This window comes from Aedes aegypti, chromosome 3 (assembly GCF_002204515.2).
Source record: "Aedes aegypti strain LVP_AGWG chromosome 3, AaegL5.0 Primary Assembly, whole genome shotgun sequence".
Taxonomy (NCBI): domain Eukaryota; kingdom Metazoa; phylum Arthropoda; class Insecta; order Diptera; family Culicidae; genus Aedes; species Aedes aegypti.
In genome coordinates, this window is record NC_035109.1 from 287649384 (window position 1) to 287673163 (window position 23780).

Below are 23780 nucleotides of genomic sequence, written 5' to 3' on the forward strand. Positions count from 1 at the left end.
AGACAATAAACTTAGGAAGAACAACCATTGTTCAAAAGAAAGAAGAATATGCTATGAAAGAAAAACAAAAAACAAATCCTTTCAATTTAGAAGAACAACCAATTTAAAAAGAAGCCAATTTAGAAAGAACAACCAATTTGAAAAGAAGGAAGAATAACCACGAAAAAAAAAAATGTTTTCGAATAACTTGCATCAAGTTTGATCATAAAACATAGTATGACAAATGTAAGAGCAGTTTATCTGTGCTACTTTTCTACGAATGTCCGTTCTCCGAATGGTGATTTCCCAAATGTCAGTTCCGCGAATACCCCGTTTTCCCGAACATCCCAGTTCTCTGAAATGTTCTAAGCTCTCATAATTGTCATAACTTTTTGCGTTTGGTGGTGTAAAAGAGTCATCTGATATGCTTGATTGGCGATTCTTTCAAGTTTCACCGTCCTCGGTATTTTTGGCAAGATATGTTTAGTCTAGAATGACCTTATAATCTATAATATCTCCTTCTTTTGATTGCTCCCTAAGTCCCCGAATCCCTGGAGACTTGTTTAAACTGCATCACTTTTTGAGGAAACGAGTTATTCGGGAAAACGGGTCTTTGGGAGAGCTGGCATTTGTGGATGACAATCGGGGAAACGACACTAGGGGAAAAGTAAAACAACCATGTTAAGCAGTTGTGTAAATTGTTAAACAGCATCAAGCATTTTCTAATACAGATTTTGGTCAGATCTAGCCATAAACAACGTTTATTTTGGGTTTTCAAGACCACCTTATCCCCTTTTGTCCTTTGTCCATACAAAAGGTTTGAAATAAGTATGGGCCGTGGTCTTTGGCTAAATTCTCAACCCCCCATAGTTGACCAAGTGGATTATGGATGGCTTCTTAGATGGTTTGCCTGATACAAGAGAAGAAAACACTCGCCTTTTAAAAAGTTTTTTGGACTCAATTCCAATAGCATTCCCTTGAGATCCATAATAATGATTTTCACGAAATAATATTTTGGCTGAATGGACGTCGATGTTCAGGATTTGATGCTTCTGGGAATTCGAATCAATTCTGTAAGTGCTTTTTTATCGACAAAAAAAACTAAACAAAACCAAGCTTCTTTCTTTCCGCTCTTTAAAAATGTATTAAAACTATTCTGGGGAATGGCCTATTCTGGGGAATGGATTTCTGGGGTTTGACGTGTGTTTGTAATGTGTTTTCAATGAGCTCAGCTTTTACTAGAACATGTAGTACATCCGACTACAACAAACAATACGCCGTCGAATTATTTGACCCGCCTTAAATTAGAATCCAATCTAGATGTATTCATCTAGCACCTCAAACGTATTCCCATCTATCGTAATACTGTAAACTGCAATACTGCAAACTAAGCCTGCAATACTAAACTGAATCCTGAATCGTCCTATCAGTATGGCTGTATCTTCAACGCGTTCATCATCAGTCCGACTTTTACGTTGTCTGACAGACAATACCCTCCGCGAAGCAAATAAATTGATTGGATCTGTTAAAAAGATGATTAGTTGTAACCAAGCATTCAAGGCATTTCTATCTATCGTACAGTAAAGAATGGTCCGTTGCCGACCAGTTGTGTCGACGAAACCGATTTGATACCCACGAACTCGTTAGCCGAAGGAGACATATAAAGGAAGATGATGTGGGAAAAATAACACTTTGTATGCCGCATTTAGAATGGTGATCGCTGCGATGTTCTCAACACTTCAGTCGCCCCTCATGTAGATGCGGCATATTATCCCTTCCTTCGACTCCACCGGTACATATTCTTTGCCGGATTATGCATGACAGATAGCCAGCTTCTCCAGGCCCATTCTCATGAGTTCAGCTCCAATAGATTAACTTCCCACAAAGTGAGAGCCGATTAGATTTTCGTCGTCCGCCGTGCTGATCCTCCAATGTTTTGACCTGCATTGCCTGCGTTCGCAGTGTAGGCAGCATTCAGGTGTTGTGATTGAAGTGATTCTGTCACCTTTTGGTCACGTCACTCCTGATCGGAAGATGCTCTCATTAGTATCCCTGCACATCTCGGATCGTCGCACGTAGCCATTGCGGGATGCGTTGAGCTTCTAAGGTTGAGGTTCTTTGAAACCGGCACAGCTATTCCGTCCCCTCCAACTCCACTTCCTCCTGAAAGAAGCAGGTTTGCAATTTTTGTTTCCATCTAAAACATTTCACGTTCTTCAGCGTCTCTTGCTACTGGTGCTGCAAGCTCATCATCTAGAATCTACCTTCATTTCTCTTCGAACTAGGCGTTTCATTGACTTATCAGAAATTAATCTCAACTGCATCATTGAGGAGGAATCCATCAAGCTCACTTTTTTCCAGTAATACCTACCTTGAATTTCTGCGCATATCCAGTTTCCTTAGTCGCTTTAGAATTTATTAGAATTAACCGAGGCAGTCTTGGGAAGAGAACATTGGTGACGACACATTACCGACAGTTTTGGACATTATTTTTCAAGGAATGCATCCTGATTCTTATGTTTCCTACATCATCTTTGTTCAGGACTTCTTTCAACCAGTAATAACCAGTAACTAAAATTATCTACAGTAATACCGCCAAAAACAATTTTCGGGATATTTTAGGGTTCTTTTTTTTTATTTCAGAAGAATTTATAGAAAAAAATTGTTGATAAATTTGGTTCAATTTTTTTTTACATCCAGTGTATTTTCCCAATCTAACTGATGATTTCCTCCAAAAATTGCGTTCGTGATTTCTTTAAGATTTCTACCAAAGTGTTCTCCAAGGATAGCTCAGAAATTGTTCATAAGATTCCTGCAGAGATTTCTCCAGAAAATTCAGAAAGATATTCCAAAAGTCCAATTTATGTAGGTATTTCTCCAGAGAATTATCAAGAACATTTTTTAGAAATCATTTGAGAAATTCCTGAAAAAACCATGAGGTAGTTCTGAAAGAAAAACAAAAACGATCTCTGGTATGACCATTTCAGTTATATCTGAAGAACTCTTGTAAGAGATTCATTCTACAAGCATGTCTAAAAGAGTTTCATGAACCAGAGGATACCTTGGGCGAATCTATGACATTTGGTCTAATGACATTTAGCCGAAGAGACATTTCGTCGAAAACATGTAATTGCAATATAAAGCATATGACATTTGGTCGAACCGACATTTCATCGAAAGGATATTTGGTCGATTCAAAATAGTATGAATAAGAAATTTACGTTTGGTCCAACTAGCTTCGAAACCAGTGTTTTGTCGCTAATACACAAAGAGATTGAATAATTAAAAAAAATCTTAGTCTTTTTATCGAATCTATGACATTTAGTCGAATAAAGTTTGTTCGAATGACTATTAGGCCAAAGTAAGTTTGGTCGAACGGACATGTTGTTGACTGGATATTTGGTCGAAAACGTAGATATGCAATAGAAAGCGGCCTTAGAACCTTTGGTAGATAGACATATGTTCGCATTACGTTTGGTAAAATGACATTCAGTCAAAATTTTATTTGTCAAAGGGACATTTGGTCAAATGACTACATACATTTCATTAGAAAAGTGTATAGTAATGGTCGATTAAAAAAATCCTTCTGTTCAACAGTTATAAAACCGTGCTAGATTTTTTGCACAACGGATGAACATTGGATCTTGAGTTTATTTAAGGCAAACATACTTTTTAACAGAAGTCAATAATGAATCTTATGATTCTTATTATCTACATGGGACATGGGACACATGGGACGTTTTATTTCACTGAATTTATAGAAATTCAAACCTTATTACAAAACTTGCATTTCGGTCACATGTCGATTTTATAAATAAACCATTTCAAAAAAATCCTGCGATAAAATTTCCTTTGAACGAAACGTTGTTCAAAATATGTTCGACCATATGTCCATTCGACCAAATATCCCTTCGACTAAATGTACGACCGATTGTTCTAAAGCCACCTTGGGTAATGCTCTGGCTTAGGACATTTGGTCGAAAGATATTTGGTCAAATGACGTTTGGTCAAATGACATTTGGTTGGACATACATTTGCTCGAAGAGACATTTGGTCGAATAGCTTAAATAAATTTCATTGTTTTTTAATGTTTGATTCATAAATTGTTAGTCAATGAAGTCAATAATGAATCTTATGATACTAATTACCTAGGGTAGATTGCCAATCATTACACAGGCTAAGAACGGACCAATTATTGCCCAGTCCATGCATTCCTTATGGGTGTGCAATTATTGGCGCATTTTTAACCTGTGCAACAATTGACAATCTACCCTGCACTATACATCGCGAGTACTATATGTAATTGTGTCAATGAAGGATAAATTATTCTTGTCAATGTTTGCATTCTTCAACCGTTTTTGGATTGGCACATGGAACGTTTTATTCCACCTAATTTGTGGAAGTTCAAACCATTTTACAGAAGTTGCATTTCTGCCACATGTCTATTTTATCAGATGATCTTTAAATAAACCATTTCAAAATAAGCTTTCGATCAAATTTCCGTTAGACGAACGTCGTTCAACCACAAATCATTAGACGGAATGTTCTGAATATGTTTGACCATATGTACATTTGATCAAATATCTCTTCGACTAAATGGATGTCCTGAAGTCACCTTGGGTAATGAAGTTTCGTCGAATGACATTTGGTCTTAGGGACATTTGTGGGAAAAAGTATTTTGTAATAGTTGATTGAAAAATTGTTTAGATCAACAGATATAAGGCCGTTTTTGCACAACGGAAAAACATTGGATCCCAAGTTTATATTGGGCAAACAGACTTTTTATCAGAAGTCAATAATAAATCTTATGATACTTATTACCTACACTTTACATCGCGGATAGTAATATAAATTATTATTGTCAATGTTTTATTGTCAAAATAAGCTTTCGACCGAATACGACGAATCATCGTTCGATCAAATGTCATTCGACGGAATGTTCTAAAGATTTACAACCAAATGTCCCTTCGACTAAATGTACTTTCAATCAAATATCATTCAACCAAACGTCATTCGACCAACTGTCCTAAAGCCCCCTTGGGCAAAATTCAGGATGTTCTGGTGGAATCCGGGTTTAACATCGGAGAGAATACTTTCAGAATATTGCATAGGAATCATCGAGGGAATTGCTGGAATATTTACTGTAGGTGGAAATTCTAATTTGAGAATTTAGAAGAATTCATTGAAAAATTTTAGAATATTTTATGTAAGAAATCCTGGAAGCACTCCTGCTTGAATTCTTGGGAGATCTCTTGGAGAAGTTCCTAGAAGATCTCCTGGGCTAATCTTTGGAGTACTTATTTAAAATTATTAAAAATCAGCGTAAAAAAATCTAGAAGACTTTCTTATAGATTGCTGGGAATATTCCTTTGAGGTCACCCTTTTAGATATTCTCGCAAAAATTTATCAACAATTTTTTTTTTTTGAAATCCTGGAATCATATTTTTGAAATCTCCTAGAAAATTTGTTCGTAGAAGTTTTTGGAAGATCTCCTAGAGTTTGGAAGAAATCATTGGAAAAAAGGTTGAAGGATTCTGGAGAGAATTTTCGCAACTATCTTTGAAGGAAATGATATGAGATATTAGTGCGTTAGCATACAGAAAAATTTTCTAAAGCAAATTCTGGAGGGATTCATTTGAATATCTCTTGAAAAATTGTTGGAAGATTTTTCAGAGGACATTTTTAAAGGACACATCGGAAATTCTGAGAATATATCCCTGAAGGTATCACTGGGAAAAATTCTGAAATTCTCCTACACGGATTCTATGAAGGAATTTCTGCAAAATCTATGGGCAAATTGAGTAGGAATACTTTTTTTCAATCAATGATTTCCTACAAGGATTTTTCTCGAAGTAAACTATCTTGATTATGCAAGGAACTTTTCACTCATCCAAAGCAAACGAAAAAAGCCTAAAAAAAATGATATGGATTGCTGAAAGTGATACTGACTAAGTGTAGAACTAGCCCTCGTGTGTTAAAATACACTCAAATAAAGATTTAAAAAAAAAAAAAAAAAAGTGATACTGACTTGATAGCGATTCTATGACACTACCCCGAACGCCACTACCCCGAATGCCACTACCCCGAACGCCATTACCCCGAAAGCCATTACCCCGAATGGGTCATTACCCCGAACGCCACTACCCCGAATGGGTCACTACCCCGAACGCCATTACCCCGAATGCATAAAATTTGGAACTTATTCTAGTGAGATAGTGGGGAGATAATTATACGATTCCTTATGAGTATTTAACGAGTTTGGCTCAACAATTTATATTTCAAACATTAGAAGATATAAAAGCAGCTAGTTTTTTAGCTAATAATTTTTGAATACTAAGTTTTATTTCGATTTGTCCTCTAATTTTGGTGAGATTCACACAGCCACATTGCAATGCTCTGAAGAACAGCCTATTTCGAAAAAAAGGGTGAATTTATTATGCAAAGGATAGCCATAATATGCACAAAATTAGGATGTAGTACATTTTCTTATTGGACGTCGGAACCCACTTCCTTTACTTATTATAGGTGTCGGGCTACTAGCATTAAGATCTCCTTAAAGATTTTGTTTCGTAAACGGTGGTAATGGAAGATCACCCTGAGATAATCGCTGCAAGTGTTCGTCTATGGAACCCGCTTAAAAACCAACCTGATAGACAACCGTTCCACTAAAGCAAGGAAACGTTAATACACTTGTACATGTTAGAAAAACGGCGGCCTTTGATTGCCGCTACAGTAAAAACTTTCGTTGGTTTGTGGGATCATTAATTTGAATTTCGATGAGATAATCAAAATTTTTTTCCGATTCAGCACAATGAAGAAATGATGATGACAGTAAAGCGGTAAGCAAATTCATAAGAGACCTGTCTGTTTCAATACAAGAAGATGAAAGAAAGGGAAAATTACTGATTAGAATTATAGGAGGATTCACTTGAGTGAATGCCTTCAGGATATATTCCTTCAAAAAAAGCTGTTCTATATGGAAATATTAATGACTAGCTTGTCCAACGAAAACTTGAAAGAACAGTCTATTTAAGAAAGAAGGGGAAATTTCTGGTGAAACGTTTGCAGCTATAACGTGAATGATCACTGTAACAACGTGATATGTAACAATATGATATGTCATATCATGCTATGACACAACATATATACACAAGAAAGGAAAATATTTGCTTTAAAACAAAATTGAAATATGGACACCACCAAGAAATTCAAAAATCTGTGTTCACGCAGCTGTTAAGCTAGACCATATTAAGGATTATGGGTTCAAATTCCTCCGGTGGTGGATCTTATGCATTGAGCATTTCTTTGACGTTCTATGCCCAGGGACAATAGAACATGTATAATAATGGTAAGTTAACAAGGAGAGCTCTCAGTCATTAAACGGCTTATTTTATCAAAAGCCCATTCACAAATTTCGTAACGCTGAAGGGGACAAAAAATGTTGTCCATGCAAAAAGTGGTACGAACGGGTGGGTAGGTGTCAAAAATAGTAAATTTTGGCGTTATGAAATTTGTAAATGAACCCCTGAACTGCGAAAGTGCCCACTGGGCTGATAAAAAGGTACCGTCTCCGAAAGAATGAGAAGAGTTGCCAACAATATATTTCGAAAGAAGAGCTGACATAAAAAAGAAGGGAAAATGTATGATGAACATTTTACCGACGAATTTTACGGGCCATTAATTACCAGTTTTCATTAGAGACGCATTTTTGCCCGCAAAACAATATATTTCACTGTATCTCATACTATTCGGGGTAATGGCTCATTCGGGGTAGTGGCGTTCGGGGTAATGACCCATTCGGGGTAATGGCTTTCGGGGTAGTGACCCATTCGGGGTAGTGGCATTCGGGGTAGTGGCGTTCGGGGTAATGGCGTTCGGGGTAATGGGATGGAGCCCTTGATAGCATAGCATAGCATAGCATAGATTGACTGTACATGTCAATGGTTGCTACTCCGTGATTGATCGGAACTGGTAATAATTGCAGTGCGATCCAAATGAATAAGGGATAGGAGCTTTCGCTTACTCTCGGAGTGCAATTTTAGCAGATCTAATATTATTGATCAATAACGACGCCGGCCAAGTTCTTACAGTCTGTTGGGATGGGGAAGTAATGTTAGGGTGTAATGAATGTTGCTTCTAGAGACCGAGAATAACTCTGCATCTCCACAATCATCACGGGAAGGGTGTTTATTAGTGGAACAGGAAAAGATCTGGGAGTCACCTTTGGTCGGTGATGCGATTCATGGATAAGGAGGAAAAATACGACTTATACTTATTGTTAGTTTTTATTTTTGTCTCGAAAAGTTTTTGGTAAAAGATTCAAATTAAACGTCAACATCTATAATGTCGAACCATTCAAAAGAAGTTTTTATTACTGGTGAAAAGAGAAAAATATATGTATATATTATAAATTATATGAAACAGGAATAATGCCGACACTTGTAGTGACGAACCATACATAGTTTGTTTGAAAATTACATAAGTGTATTGCTGTGCATTTTTGCCTCAAGAAGAAAAGTCTTTTGTAGAAGTTTTAAGAAATACGTCAACATTCATAATATCGAACAATTCAAAAAATATCTTCAGTAATATCAAAAATTTTATATGTATATTAGAATTGTATAAAACAAGCATAATGCCGACACTTGTAGTGACGAACCATACAAAGTTTGATTGAATATTACATAAAACTAACGCTTTCATGAAAAAATGTGTTATCATAAGCATGAAACGAGCTCACCAGTTGGTAATCCATTCTCGATTGAACACGAATATCTTTTCGCACTCACACAGCGCGAATAGCAAAACTTTTCGGTACCCCGAAAACGAACCGTCTTGCTTGGGCTTTTCGAAGAACTGCCCAGCAAAATGCGCGAAACGAAACATAAAAACAAACTCGCGGCGACCCGAAAACGAAGCGTCTTGCTCAGGCTTTCCAAAGCACTGCTCAGTAAAACACGCGAAACAAAAACCAAACTACCGGCGTCCCGAAAACGAAGCGTATTGCTTGGGCTGTTTTTGAAGAATAAGTGAAAAACATATTTGTGAAAATGTTGCAATCTCATATGAACGACACTCAACTGGAGCTCGTGATACTGACTTGATTGATATACGAGATAAAAGATCTAATAAATAATATCTAAAATTTTTTCCTGGAATATCATTGTCATAAAGTTTAAAGCTTGTGCAAGATCTTACCATTTTAGATATTGTTCAGAAGATTGAGGAAGGAAGTTTTAATATTATCACGTTTTAATAATCAGTACTTCGCATCTGCTCGGGATATATTTTCCAAATACACTTACCAGATTTGTTGAAAACTGTATTTGAAATTGAAGAGCTATTCCAAGAATATTTTTCAGAATTTTTTAAAGGAAACTTCATAGGAGTTCCCTTAGTTTTTTTTTGCCGCAAAATCTATACGAATTTATGCAAAATGGAAGTTTTTTTTTAATATTCCGGTTAGTTGTATCTGGAAGGTATTCTAATGATAATACACCACCAATAGACCGGCTACCATGAGTAAGAAAGTATGAAAAACGGGTAAAAAACACATGGAATAGACATAAGTTTGAGGTTTTATCTCCTCAATCTTATGTCTATTCAATATATTTTTTTACCTTTTTCACACTTCAGCTTAGCTTAGCTTAGCTTAGACTGACTACACATATCAATGGTTGCTATTCCGTGATTGACCGAAGTCAGTGAAAATGCACAAAGAATCAACTAGAAGTTCGGCTGGGATTGGCCATAATCTTCTTCAGTGTGCATAATTCAGTGCCTTTATTTATACAGAGTCAATAACGGCGCCGGCCACGTCCTTGCAGTCAGGTGGGATTGGGGGAAGGAATGTTAGTGTGTAACCTTTGCTTTTTGGAGACCGTGTTTGCCTCTGCATCTCCACAAAGGTTACTGGGAGGGATGTTTGTTAATGGGGAGGATCGTTGGGTCATAGGATTCACTTTGATAAGCGATTAGACCATGATAAACAATGATTTGTGAGATATATACAGGCTTATACGTAAATATAATATTTTCATTTGATATGAACAATTTCTATGTAGAGGAAAATTATGCCGACACTTGAGGTGACGAACCATTCAAAGTTTGTTGAACAAATACCTAAATGTAACATTCCTACAGCTGTCAGGACGAAAGCATGTGTTATTATATTTTACTCATTTGAAAAGAAACAAAAAACTCGATTGGATGGGACATCATAGAACACTCTTATTCTTTGCCGACACTTACAGTGGCGAACCATCCAAAGTTTGTTGAATAAAGTGAACCTTTCGCAAGTCTACACTTGTAGTGTCGAACCATTCAAAGTTCTTTTAATTACAAAAATAAAGGTATATAAGAGGTGTTCTGAAAAAAATGTTAAACATAAATAAATCATGAATCAGAGTTTCTGTCGACACTCACAGTGACGAACCATCCATAGTTTGTTGAAAAATCATATTTACATCCCACCATTGTAACGATTGAATGTGCAGTCATACATATTTTATAGATTAGAAATAGTAGCATGAAACGAGCTCACCAATTGATCCGTTATCCTTGACTGAGCAGCCACAATCCACTTTCGGCTTCACTCGTTTGCTCGGCTATAAAAAAGCACTCAGGAAAAAAAAAAAAAAAAGCGCGACCCAAAAAGAATAAAAAAAAAACTGGTCGGGCTTTCTTGACGCACTGCCCAGGAGCAAGCGTCAAGGTCGAAGGATCAAACAGAACTCTGCCCAGCAAAACGCGCGGGAACGAAACACAAACTCCCGACGTCCCGAAAACAAACTGTCTTGCTTGGGCTTTTCGAAGCACTGCCCAGCAAAACGCGCGAAAACGAAACACAAACCCCCGGCGTCCCGAGAACAAACTGTCTTGCTTGGGCTTTCCGAAGCACACGAGAACGAAACACAAACTCCCGGCGTCCCGCAAACGCGCGAAACTAAAAACAAAAACAAACTCCTGGCGTCCTGAAAACAAACTGTCTTGCTTTGGCTCTTCCAAGCACTGCCCAGCAAAACGTGCGAGAACGAAACACAAACTCCCGGCGTCCCGAAAACAAACTGTCTTGCTTGGGCTTTCCGAAGCACTGCCCAGCAAAACGCGCGAAAACGAAACACAAACTCCCGGCGTCCCGAAAACAAACTGTCTTGCTTGGGCTTTCCGAAGCACTGCCCAGCAAAACGCGCGAAAACGAAACACAAACCCCCGGCGTCCCGAGAACAAACTGTCTTGCTTGGGCTTTCCGAAGCACACGAGAACGAAACACAAACTCCCGGCGTCCCGCAAACGCGCGAAACTAAAAACAAAAACAAACTCCTGGCGTCCTGAAAACAAACTGTCTTGCTTTGGCTCTTCCAAGCACTGCCCAGCAAAACGTGCGAGAACGAAACACAAACTCCCGGCGTCCCGAAAACAAACTGTCTTGCTTGGGCTTTCCGAAGCACTGCCCAGCAAAACGCGCGAAAACGAAACACAAACTCCCGGCGTCCCGAAAACAAACTGTCTTGCTTGGGCTTTCCGAAGCACTGCCCAGCAAAACGCGCGAAAACGAAACACAAACCCCCGGCGTCCCGAGAACAAACTGTCTTGCTTGGGCTTTCCGAAGCACACGAGAACGAAACACAAACTCCCGGCGTCCCGCAAACGCGCGAAACTAAAAACATAAACAAACTCCTGGCGTCCTGAAAACAAACTGTCTTGCTTTGGCTCTTCCAAGCACTGCCCAGCGAAACGTGCGAGAACGAAACACAAACTCCCGGCGTCCCGAAAACAAACTGTCTTGCTTGGGCTTTCCGAAGCACTGCCTTTTTTACCTTTTTCACACTTCAGAAGTCAAAACTAGATTTTTTTTTAAACGGGAACATCATTTGTGACCTATTTAACGTATCATTTATCGATTTTTCGAAACCTTTTGCAAGTGGTTGGTATCTTCTGTATTTGAATCGAAAAAAATCCGCGACGATATTGATGGTGTGCGATGTCAACAGGCGGCAGTCAGCAAATTGATTACTACAACCATTAATTCAGCTATCGCGTGGGACCAAATTTGATCTCCAAAATTGGCTGCAAAGCTGCCATAAACTATTCAAGGCACGTACCAATATGGTTGTTTCTAATCGGTAATATGATTGGCGCTGGCCAGGTCTTTCTCCTAGCTTTCTTCTTATTTGCGTTAGAAGCACACTGATATAGTGGCAAATGTTGATTAGTTAGGCCTTGCCAATGGCACATTGGTTTGGTTCGAATTAATTTTTACCCGAAAATTTTGGCACTGGACGTGACTATAATTTACTACAAGTCGATAATCCTGGAACGCGCGTGCAACTCGACCCAAGTCCACAAATGAAGCAATCATCATTAATGAACGACACATCGAACGACTCCATTAGCTGTGGGAGTTTTTGCGAATGGAAAGATTGGATCAACGTTTCTAGGTTTCAAGATAGATATCGCACGCCAATATCGTTGACAATCGAATTGAATTTTACGATCGTACTAAAGTCATCGGAACCAGGTGAAATCTTCCTCTAACGCAAGCGCAGATTTCTGCAGCATCTGTGGCGAATCCGTGCAACGGTTTCAAAATTTATGCATATTTTTTGCATTTATTGAACAAATCTGGGACCGCTGTTCCGATACAATATGGTGATTTTATGGCGATATAAACAAGACTTTTGTTTCGCCCTGTCGGGACGGCTAATCCTTGGTTTTTTCAGTGAATGGAATATGGCAGGAATGCTGTTGCATTCAAGGTGTACCTTTAGAGCACAAATAAAGTGTCAACTTTTGCAATTTCATTGACAGCATTAACTGTTGTTGGCTAATGACTTCATTTTTTGTTGTTGTATTAACAAAGAGTTAACAATTAGTGAGCCAGGAAGTTGCAGTTGATTGCTTTTCTCACATTTATGAGTATACTCTATGCATGTCGTTAATAACTATGTAGTTTAATGTCCATAATTAAAAAATAATTAAAGAGTTTCGAGTGCTCAGTTATTATTATTATTTATTTTTATTAAAGTGGCTTTTAATCCTTGGCGAGGGCTTTCTTAGTTTTGTTTGCTCCATTTATAAACAAGCTCTTAAACACACTTCTATTTTAATAATATGTGTAGATTTTTTTCATTGATAATCTGGTTTCATAGATGTTCCACACTTACACGGAGAGCGACATATCTATGTTGCCCAAGGATTGAGTTCTGAGAGCATTGAGAATATCTTCCACTCATTGCTCTCTGTAACAATCATGATACGCAACACATCATGTCCGGGATTTGTTAATCATTTCAGTAAAACAAAACACCTACCTCCTATGCGCATTGGTCCCAAAGCCATATCTAGAAAGACACAAATGATTGCGCCTAACCCGTCTATTTTAGATATATGGTGTCTTCGGCAAAGTTTCTCCATATTTTCAGACATTTTTTTCAGTGATGTGAAATGAGGGTGCCCCGCATGATTTACGAGATCATAATATGAACTTTTTTTTTGCTGACGCATTCAGGCATGTTTTATAATGTTTTAGAACAACTTATTTGGAACAACATTGCCCAAGAACCCAAATTTCTATCTCTTATGGTTCGTGAGTTATGATTTTTCCTTAAACAAATATTTGCTAGAACAACCGAAATAACTGTATGTGAAGACATTTAAAATTGAATACACATTTATTGATATCGATTATAGTAAGCGGAATCTAAGGACTTAAAAGAAGGAAAATTATTTGCAGAAGTAGGTTTCAAATTTTTCTGATTCGTCACCTTAGACAGACATTTGGGACTTATATCTGGCTCTTGTTCAAGATTCATGCATTCTTCACCCGGCCAGCATACGCCTGACTAATTCATGTGTCAGATTTAGGGCCGATTTTTTCACCTTCGCTTAAGCCGCAAACCACGTTTACCCATATAATTAAACCGTTTTTAAGGCTTAAGCGGTGGTGAAGAAATTGGCCCTTAATGGATTGAATTGAATTGAATGGGATAAGTCGGATGCCCAGATAGAATAATTACAGATATTTCAATATTTCTATCAGAGGATATCACGGGAAGTAAGGTGTTGGTAATTTGGAGGAATTCTTCAAAGTTTACGTTTTTTTATCGTTTAGGGTTGATAATACAATAAACGGGACCGGTATTGAACGCATCACCTTCTGCTTAGTAAGACGAAGCGGTAGCAATTTATAACCGACCACGTCATAAGTTTGCTGCACAAACTTTATTTCGCGTGAGATAACAACAACTACTTCAGTAAATAACTCTTTGGATTTCGCTTGCTTTGCTTCGCTTCGGATCTTTTCTTTAAGACACGGACACGTTAATACTTCCAGTGGGCATTTTGCCCTTTGAAGGAAGCACCACACTAGACAACGGACTAGCATGCAAGCGCCCAGTCGAAAAAAAAATCCTGACGAAAAGTTTTCCGGCCTGAGACGGGAATCGAACCTACACTCCTTAGCACGATACGGCTAAATGCTTGGTGACACTAACCGCCGATGATGCCGTTAGAGGGTTCATTCACTGGATAAATTTTACATTACGTACTCGAAGTTGGGATTTCAAAACATGTTTGAAATATGAATCTGCATTCAAAATCTGCAAATAGCAAGCACGCATCAAAGGAAATAAAATAAATCAGTCCAAATTCATTAGTTTGGAATTGTAATACAATACTCATCAACACACACGGAGAACAGATTCAGAAAATCAATATGCATATTTTTAATTATGTTACGAGCAGCTTCCACCAATAAAGATTTCGTCTCCGAATCCACAAGGAGCCCATCTTCGCCCATCAATCTTCTCTCGCCGCAAACCACCGCAATCGTAACACTAGATCGGTGAGACCTCTGCACCCCCGCCAAACAATGTGTGATAAATCGTCACATGCCTAATAAAAATATTTTCGCACGCATCGTTAGTGTCTCGTTCGATGTCGATTCGGAACCAGATTTTTCCTACATAACTAAGGGTAGACGGTGCAAGATGGGCATCGGGGCAAAATGAGCAACCTTTGTTTATATGGTTTCTGTTGTAGTTTTGAAATAATTTATTTGCAATAATGATGAAAATTAATATATGTACACCACTCCTGTGCAAACAGTTGGGTTCACCCTCTAAAAAATATACAAAAGTGTTCAGCCCATATCTCTGGGATTACACGTCCAATTTAAACTCTCTAAGCCGCAATCGAAAGTTATAAAGAGTTATTCTTACTTCGTATGTATTTTTTCAATAAAATTTTTTGAATTAGACTATATTTTTACTTAAAAAAAAACACACTAAGAAAACATTTGGACATATATGGACAGAACACTTTTGTATGTTTTTGAGGGGATGAACCCAAATTTTTGCACGGGAGTGTATATGCTAGGGCCAAGTTTGAACTGAAAAACTATCATTACTATGTAAATTTTGTTAAAAACACCGCATCCAAAATTATACTATTTTATATAAGATGTCATCAGAAAGTTGTAATTTTGTAGCGTTCACTCTTACTTTTTTTTGTCATTGTAGTGATAGCACAATCTTTTGTAGAATATCTAGAGCATTACTTATGTTAACTATGAACAATATTTCAAGTATTCTTTGCACCTCATTCTTAGGATGCCCATCTTGCCCCGTCCACCCCATACTTACCATATAATACAATAAAAAAAAGTTGGCGGCACACACGCAGCGTTCCCAATAAATCAACTGTGACAAAATAACACGAACAAGAACAAACGCCAAAAAACAGCGAAACAAGTGATCGAGAAGAGTGACGGCGAGGCGACGCGCGAAACGCGACAAATTTGTTCGGCGTGCTCCATTGTTAATCAGGCTGGAATTCGGTGGGCAGGAGTTTTGTGATTGGATGCGCTGACCACAGTAGTGTCCCACGCATATGAATTAAGTGATAGTGGAAGCAATTGATATATCTTCTCTGGTGTGACAAAGCTGTTTTGTTCGAGATTTCTAAGAAGGAAATAAGAAGCGATTATGGCTAAGGAAAGCGCATGTTTTCCTTCAAGAAGGACAATCATCGGAATGGCAGTGCTGCTGTGTATGACAGGTTAATGATTGATAATTGTTCAATTATGTTTAAGTTTTCTTTAGGTGAAATATCCCCAAATCCTTCTAATAACTTCTTATCTTTTGAACAATATTTTCCATCATTCAAGCTCATGAATATTTTCAGATACAGAAAATAGAATTTAATTACCACAAGCGGATCCTTACGAGAAAATTCCGTAACAGTCTTTCCACTGACAGGTAGCCATGACCGTAGCCAGAAGGGCTACCCTCGTGGCCAAGGAAAAAAATCAAAATCAACTAGTTTGCTGCAAAGTCCAACATAAAAAAAAGCAAGTCGAAAACATCAAGTTGATATCAAAGTTTGATATCAATTTGTTATTTGAATATTCAATATCATATATTGTGTTCGTTCTTATCACATTTTAAATTTTTGGTGATGTTTTCATTTTATATAAAAATATTTTTTTTTCGTGCTACATGTATAAAGACTATGGAAATATAAAAATAAGGCATTTTTTTGTCGCAGACTCGTTTCAATATCAATTGAAAAAATCGATGTTATCATTCCAATTATTCGATTTTTTGAATCGATGTGTGGGACATGTGAAACCGGGTGAATCGATTTTCTGCATTAGATTTTTTGATTCAATTAATTTTGTTGAACTTGGTGAATATTTCTTTCCGAAAAATGGAATTAAATTCCAATTTTGTTCTAGCCTTGAAGTAGTAAATCTGTTCTATTGAATTTCAAAAATGATATAATTTGAAGCAAGCATGGGAAACATTCACTCGAATATTGCATTTCTCACTTCCGCAAGCGGTCAAGAGCGAGATTGCCGTTTGTCCAACCGAGCTGAGTGTTTCAATTTCCAATGTGCTTTCTTCTTGTTCGCCGAGCGACAAGTTAGACAAAAACGGCAACAGAATGATTCACTATCGACTCCTTGTGCCGAAGGCATCCGATTGCAGTAGCGAATGATTCTTTACATTCCGATTCCGCACGAGTGGCATTTGTGTTTGAGAGCTGAAGAGCGTTCACTGACTGGGAATACACAAGGCGAAATGATTCAGTGAACGCAAAATCTGTACATTTCGCAGAAAGCATTCAGTGATTGAATGGCGAACGCGTTCTTTCGTGTCTCCCATTTAAGAGCGGATTGGTGCTCTCTCCGCTCCGTATATCTTCTCATTTTCGGTTTATCTCAATCGTTTGCGATTCGTTGGGATTGCGCTCATCCTAGTAGCGTTCGGCAGTCACTGAAAATTCGGTGGCAACAGACACTTTACAGATATTTTATCGGTAGCGTTCGTGAGAGTGAGTGAATTTTTCCATGCTTGATTTTAAGATGTAAAAATTGAATGTAAAAACTTTTGGTTTCATTTCAAACTTCATACATTTTAATTCGAATCCATTCAAAAACATCGATTCAAGGGATTCGATTAAATCGGTGAATCGATTCGGAAGTTTCAATGTGAATCGATTCAGTCACATCGATGTTATACACAAATTTTCCCAACGCTAATACACCTCAATGAGTTCTCATTTTGCCCTCCATGATAGCAGAAACAGTTTTCAATTTGCAGTAACTGATAGCAAAAATAGTTTTCAATTGGATTTTATGGGAACATTTTTTTGTTCTCAGTTTTGATAACCGTTAAAACGACCAAAATGACAGCAAACTGAGTTATCGAAATTCGCGACATCACAACATCAATATTAGTTTTCAATATCTCAAGCTTTGCTCGCGTATGTAAACATTTTGTTTGAATTTAGTTTTTGTTCTCGTCAGCATCCTGGTTCATGTAAAATTGCGGTATGGGGTCATTCAAATATGACGTCCATCATTTGGGGGAGAGGGGTTCTACGAAAGTGTGACAGTACGTGTATAAGGTATTGGAAAAAGCGTGACAGAGAGGAGAGGGGCGGACTAGAAATCCCAAAATACGATGGACGTCATATTTGAATCGTTCCTATGATGAACTTTTTGAATAATTATAGGATTCCAAATAAATATCAGTCTTCTATCAACGATCTTACCAGAATTAATTTGAAGGTTTTATCAACTGTTGTATCTTGTATTGAACTTGCCAAACATCTGTTGTAAAACTATTTTTTTTTTTCGAGCAACCGCTAACATATTGGTCACAACATTTCTTCTTAGATTTCTATGTATGCCACCTTCGGGAATTCTTCCACATATTTTTTTTTTAGAATGTTATCTCGAACTTGTTCGGAAATACAGAATATACACCAGAGCAGCAATTTCACAGTGAACATTTCCAAGCAATCCCTGTCTAATTCTTCAAGAAATCAATTTGAGGAACTGTTGCGTTGCGTTACGTGGTAACGGAGTATTTCGTAGATTGCATACTGAAAACTGTCATGTTAGTTACTTTACCACTCTTATTCCAATTGCTAATGGAAAACTATTTTGGAAGAAATAGCCATCCAATCAGAAGTCAGAGATGAAGAGACATGATAAGGAAAGGATAATGATCATACGACACCTACTTGAAGAGAGGCCATCGACTCACCGACGCCCTCATAGATGTCAAGGAGTTGGATGTTTGGAAGGGTAATGGTCTAGGATTCACTATAAGTGAGTGATGTGACCGAATTGAAATTTAGTGTATGTGTAATGTATGTTTTTGTAATTGGATCAGAGTCAGAATGCAATATTTCTATCATCGTTGGGAGTGACGCAGCTAAGAAAGTTAATATCACTCCATGCGCGTTTGTCATCCAGGGGTGTGGCACAGGTATTTACACCTTGTGTCCATTACACGCTCTCTGGAACGAGAAGATGTGTTTACCCTAGCCCATGATACAAACAGCCCAGAAAATAACACAGCATAACAAAAACGACATTTTTGCGTATCTCTCGCTGAATCTGATGCCATTCTCAGAAATGTTCCAGCACGTCGCAAATTTTAGCTACAGGTCGCCAAAGTTGTGTAAAACACAGTTTTCATTGAAATATACATGAAATTTAAGGTATGATTTATCAAACTTTATTTGCGATATTATTCACCAAACATGCATAATAAGACTGTAACTTTCATTTCAGATATGATTTGGTTGAAATTGTATTAAATTGTTGATTAAATCGATTTTTTCAAAATGTCTGCAGTCTCCATACAAAATTCTTCGTTTCTCTCATATGGCAAAACACAATACTTTTCTGAACCATCAAAAAATAACTTTTGAACATCGAAAGTATTATGAACTTTGTTGATAAATATTGTTATAGCCAAATTAAGCAAGTAAATTGCCATACAAGCTGGAAAACTTGCATGCAAGTTGGCTGAAATAGTCAAATATCACATTTTCAACAGCCAATATCTCAAAAACTAGATGTGTTATGATATTTTTTAAAACGACAATGAATTTAGCAACCCTTACTTAAGTTAATAGCGGTATTTTGGTGCTTGAGACAAAAACGTGTCCTGCAGTGTAAGCAATTTAATCGGAACAAACTCACCAAATCCGTTCGTTGATCTTAAGGTCAGCAGCTGTTTCCACAAAAAAAAATCAATCATTTTGTATAGAAATTAAATTCATATCCTCTAGACGGTTTCGTATCTCAATAGAACTACGACATACGTGCATACATAATTTCTGTCATCAAAACACACACACAATTTGAGGACCTACACTTCACACAACTATGCGCAGCACAATGGTCAGAACCAAAGTCAGAATCATACTAATCCCACTAATCACAAACTAAAGAAAATCTGGGTGGCGTAGCACCGGCTGAAACACCATTGGAATTGCCTGAAAATTCAACACGCAGAACGCGAAAAAAACGTGACAGACAGTTGAAAACAAAACCGTTCGCGGCCACGAAATTAATTTGAGGAACTGTGCAGAGTTATTCAAATTATTGAGAATAGTTCAGAAATATTCCCTGTATATTTTTCAGTTTTCTTGAAAAGTTCCTCAAAAACTCATAACTCATACAGAAATTCAAGATTCAAGAGGAATCCGTCGATAAACTGAATTTGTCATTTGTCACTCTTAAAAAAAACTGCTTGAGTGAGGTGTATTTAGAACAAATTATGGAGGTATCTTTGCAACGAATGTTTGTAGGAAACTCATGAAGTTAAACCTTTTGATATCAAATTTTTACATGTGATAGAAATTCTATCTAGTACACATAACCGGAGGAACAATTCCTGAAGAAATTTCTTACGGTATCTAGAGACATTTTCAAGTGAAATTTCTGTTGTTTTTTTTATTAGAATTATGACAGACAAACCAATTGTATATCCATTAAATCAACAGTAAACTACCAGTTATAGTTTAAAACCCTTGATATCCAAAAATCCCAGAGGAAAATAACTTATTCCCAAACGCAAACATTCACCAATCACTTTTACTTCGTATACTCACGAGCACGACAGATGCGAATAAATCAGCACTCTGTTGCTTGCGAGTATTTTGTTTTTGTTTCGGTTCAGCAGACATGTTCACCACTTTCCATCACTGGTTGCAACTAGCGCCATTTATAAGTCGGGTTTTTTTATTCTTGAAGCGAAGTAGATTGTCATTGAAATTTGTACGCGTCGTTGATTATTGTTGCATAATCCTGTCACAATTTTGAATTGATGAAAACCAGTTGGTATTGCACAGACGTAGCTGATATCAGCATATGTTCAATCAAAGTATCAGCATATGTTCTACATGTGAACACATATAGAGATACTCTTCCGGATCATTGGTAACTACATGGATTGAGTTTTATCAACTTGAATTTGCGGGCTTCAATGTCAACATGGCTGCCAAAACGAATGACGGGCTACTTAGCCTTAACCTGCTAAATAACTTCACCCGAGATATCTTCTTCTTCCTCTTCTCTGGGTCTGAGCCTGCTTACCAGCTTAGTGTTCAGTACAGTTTCAAATATGTTCAGAACAGTCAAGAAAATTTCCATTAAGATCCTGGACCGACCAAGAATCGAACAGCTTCAGCACAGCTTTGATCTGTAGCCGCGGACGTAACCAGATCCTCGAAGACATAATCCTTTTTTTTTACCTAATCATTTATTGAGCAGGCTCAAGCGCTCTTAGGCATAACGGAACCGGATTATATTTATTATTCTTGGATTCTATTGATTCGTTTTGAGGAACCGTGAAACACGCGGTTTGGTCGAGGTTAAAGACTACAATCATTTTTGGAAGGGATGGGAATTTTGGGTTAACTTGTTGATTTTCAACAGCAGCATATCGTAGAGGCCCAGATAGCCGTAGCGGTAAACGCGCAGCTATTCAGCAAGACCAAGCTGAGGGTCGTGGGTTCGAATCCCACCGGTCGAGGATCTTTTCAGGTTGGAAATTTTCTCGACTACCCAGGGCATAGAGTATCTTCGTATCTGCCACACGATATACGCATGCAAAAATGGTCATTGGCATAGTAAGCTCTCAGTTAATAACTGTGGAAGTGCTCATAAGCTGAGAAGCAGGCTATGTCCCAGTGGGGACGTAACACCAGAAAGAAGAAGAAAAAAATATCGTAGAGGCGTTGTTGCTGCTGGTTAACACCGCTAGCGTATGACGGCTCACCATAGTAGCATGTCCGAAAGAACTTGAAACTATTGAGAACCAGAGCTACAGGTCCAAAGCCCTGATAAAGGTGGATGGTTGTGATGGCTGTGACCATGGTCATCATGTAAAGAACAAACGGACAATGTTGTATCATGTCAGCACCGAGGAGGCAGCCCCTCTAGCACGATGTAGGTAGCGTAACACTAGATGATGAGCATCTGATTCTTTCGCAAGAGGTGCGCTTTGCGAAAGAGGACCACGTGATTAACCCATATCCGCCCAGCGTCCTAAAAATAGGACAGAAGCCCCGAACGCCCAGCGTCCTATAAATAGGACAGTACTTGTAGAGCAAATATCTTGAAAATAAAGAGGTTTAGGAGAAAACTGTGTTCTGCAAAGTTGATCACAGGACTGCTGACTTCCACTTGGTAACTATTTTAATTCAGAATTAACTCACCAGGTGGCGCACAGACGTCAACAAATGTCGCATATATAAGCAACATATGAAACAACTTTCCAGCGTACAAATATTTGCTTCGTTTATATCTCAGTCCAGCGATGAGATACAAAACTGGTGTCTTGGACAAAGTTCAATAACTAAATAATACCTATTCGCATGGAACCTTACAAATTCGGAAAACACTCCCAAGATGGCGCTAGTGAGCCAAAACTTTATTTGCTTATATCTTAGCCCAGTTATGAGATACAAAAATGGTGTCTTCGACAAAGTTGAACAACTAATTATCACCTATTCGCATGGAACCTTACAAATTCGGAAAACACTCCCAAGATGGCGCTAGTGAGCCAAAACTTTATTTGCTTATATCTTAGCCCAGTTATGAGATACAAAAATGGTGTCTTCGACAAAGTTGAACAACTAAATATCACCTATTCGCATAGAACCTTAAAAATTCGGAAACCATTCCCAAGATGGCGCTAGTGAGCCAAAACTTTGTTTGCTTATATCTTAGTCCAGTTATGAGATACAAAAATGGTGTCTTCGACAAAGTTAAACAACTAAATAATGATAATAAATCTTCGAGCTGTTTAGTAGAATACCTATAAGTAGATGAAAAAAACCGAATTTAGTACTATACCATTTAATTCCACTAGAGTTTGTATCCTTTGACAGATACGCGTATTTCGACCTCAACTGTAAGGCCGTCTTCAGTGTCGTGTACTAGACTCGACTTGAAGAAAACCATCGTATGCACACATTATATATTAACACTAGGTATAACCGTATTTCCCTACCCATTATTATTTTTTAACTTAAAATTTATGAGCTTTAGGTACATTCCATCCCTCTTTTGTTGAAACTTTAAATGCTGAAAGGTACATCACGGGAACGATTAGTAGGTACCAAGTTGAATAGCCATGTATTGCCGTTGCCGTTGTCTCTGTTGAGTAGCGTCGTAGGTACCTGTTTGCAAATTTCCAGACTCTCCGCCACATCCAGTTTCCAAGGAGAAGAAACATTTCTCAAAATTTTGATATCGGCCGTCGTAATTGTATGTCCTTCTGAAAAGATATGTTCTGCCACCTTAGATTTGAAATCGTATGTCATCCCCTTGTCTATCGTCTTCTGAGCTTTTCCTATTTCCGCTAAGTGTTCCTTGAATCTAACCTCGAGAGACCGCTTTGTTTGACCAACGTAGACCTTATTGCAGTGGGAACAGCTGATTTTGTAAACACCAGCCTTGTTTAGTGTGTTTACCGGATCCTTGGTGGAGCCTAACGAAGTTCTAAGTTGGTTGTCTCTGCTGGAAAATACCAAATCGATTCCGAAATTCCTTAGCTTTGGGCGGAGCTGTTTGCTGATGTGTACGTCGTATGGGATGGAGACTCTCTTCATGGGTTCGGTGATAGGGGTTAGTGTCGTCAAAGCATTCCGAATTCGCTGTCTTTCCTTTTTGTCGATGATAGCTTTTATCGTCCTTTCCTTGTATCCGTTGATCCTTGCCGTCTCGTAGATATATTCCAGTTCCTTGGTCTTTCCGTGTTCGCTGAGGGGTAGAGTCTGCATCCTGTGGATCATGTGGTGAAACGCTGCCATCTTATGCTGGAACGAATGATTCGATGTGTAAGGGATAACTCGCTGGGTGTTTGTAGGCTTCCTGTAGATTTCGAAATTGTAAGTTGAACTTTCTTCCCTGGTGACAAGTAGATCCAAAAATGATAGTTTTCCATCCTTCTCCTCTTCGTGGGTGAACTTGATATCCTTGTGTACGC

The 23780-nt window shown here is 38.0% G+C and overlaps 1 protein-coding gene across 1 annotated transcript in view; it reads left to right on the top strand.

Annotated features, from left to right (window-relative positions):
- The window catches only part of LOC5574236, a 162063-nt gene that overhangs the window by 37661 nt on the left and 100622 nt on the right, over positions 1 to 23780 (top strand). The window lies entirely within an intron of this gene.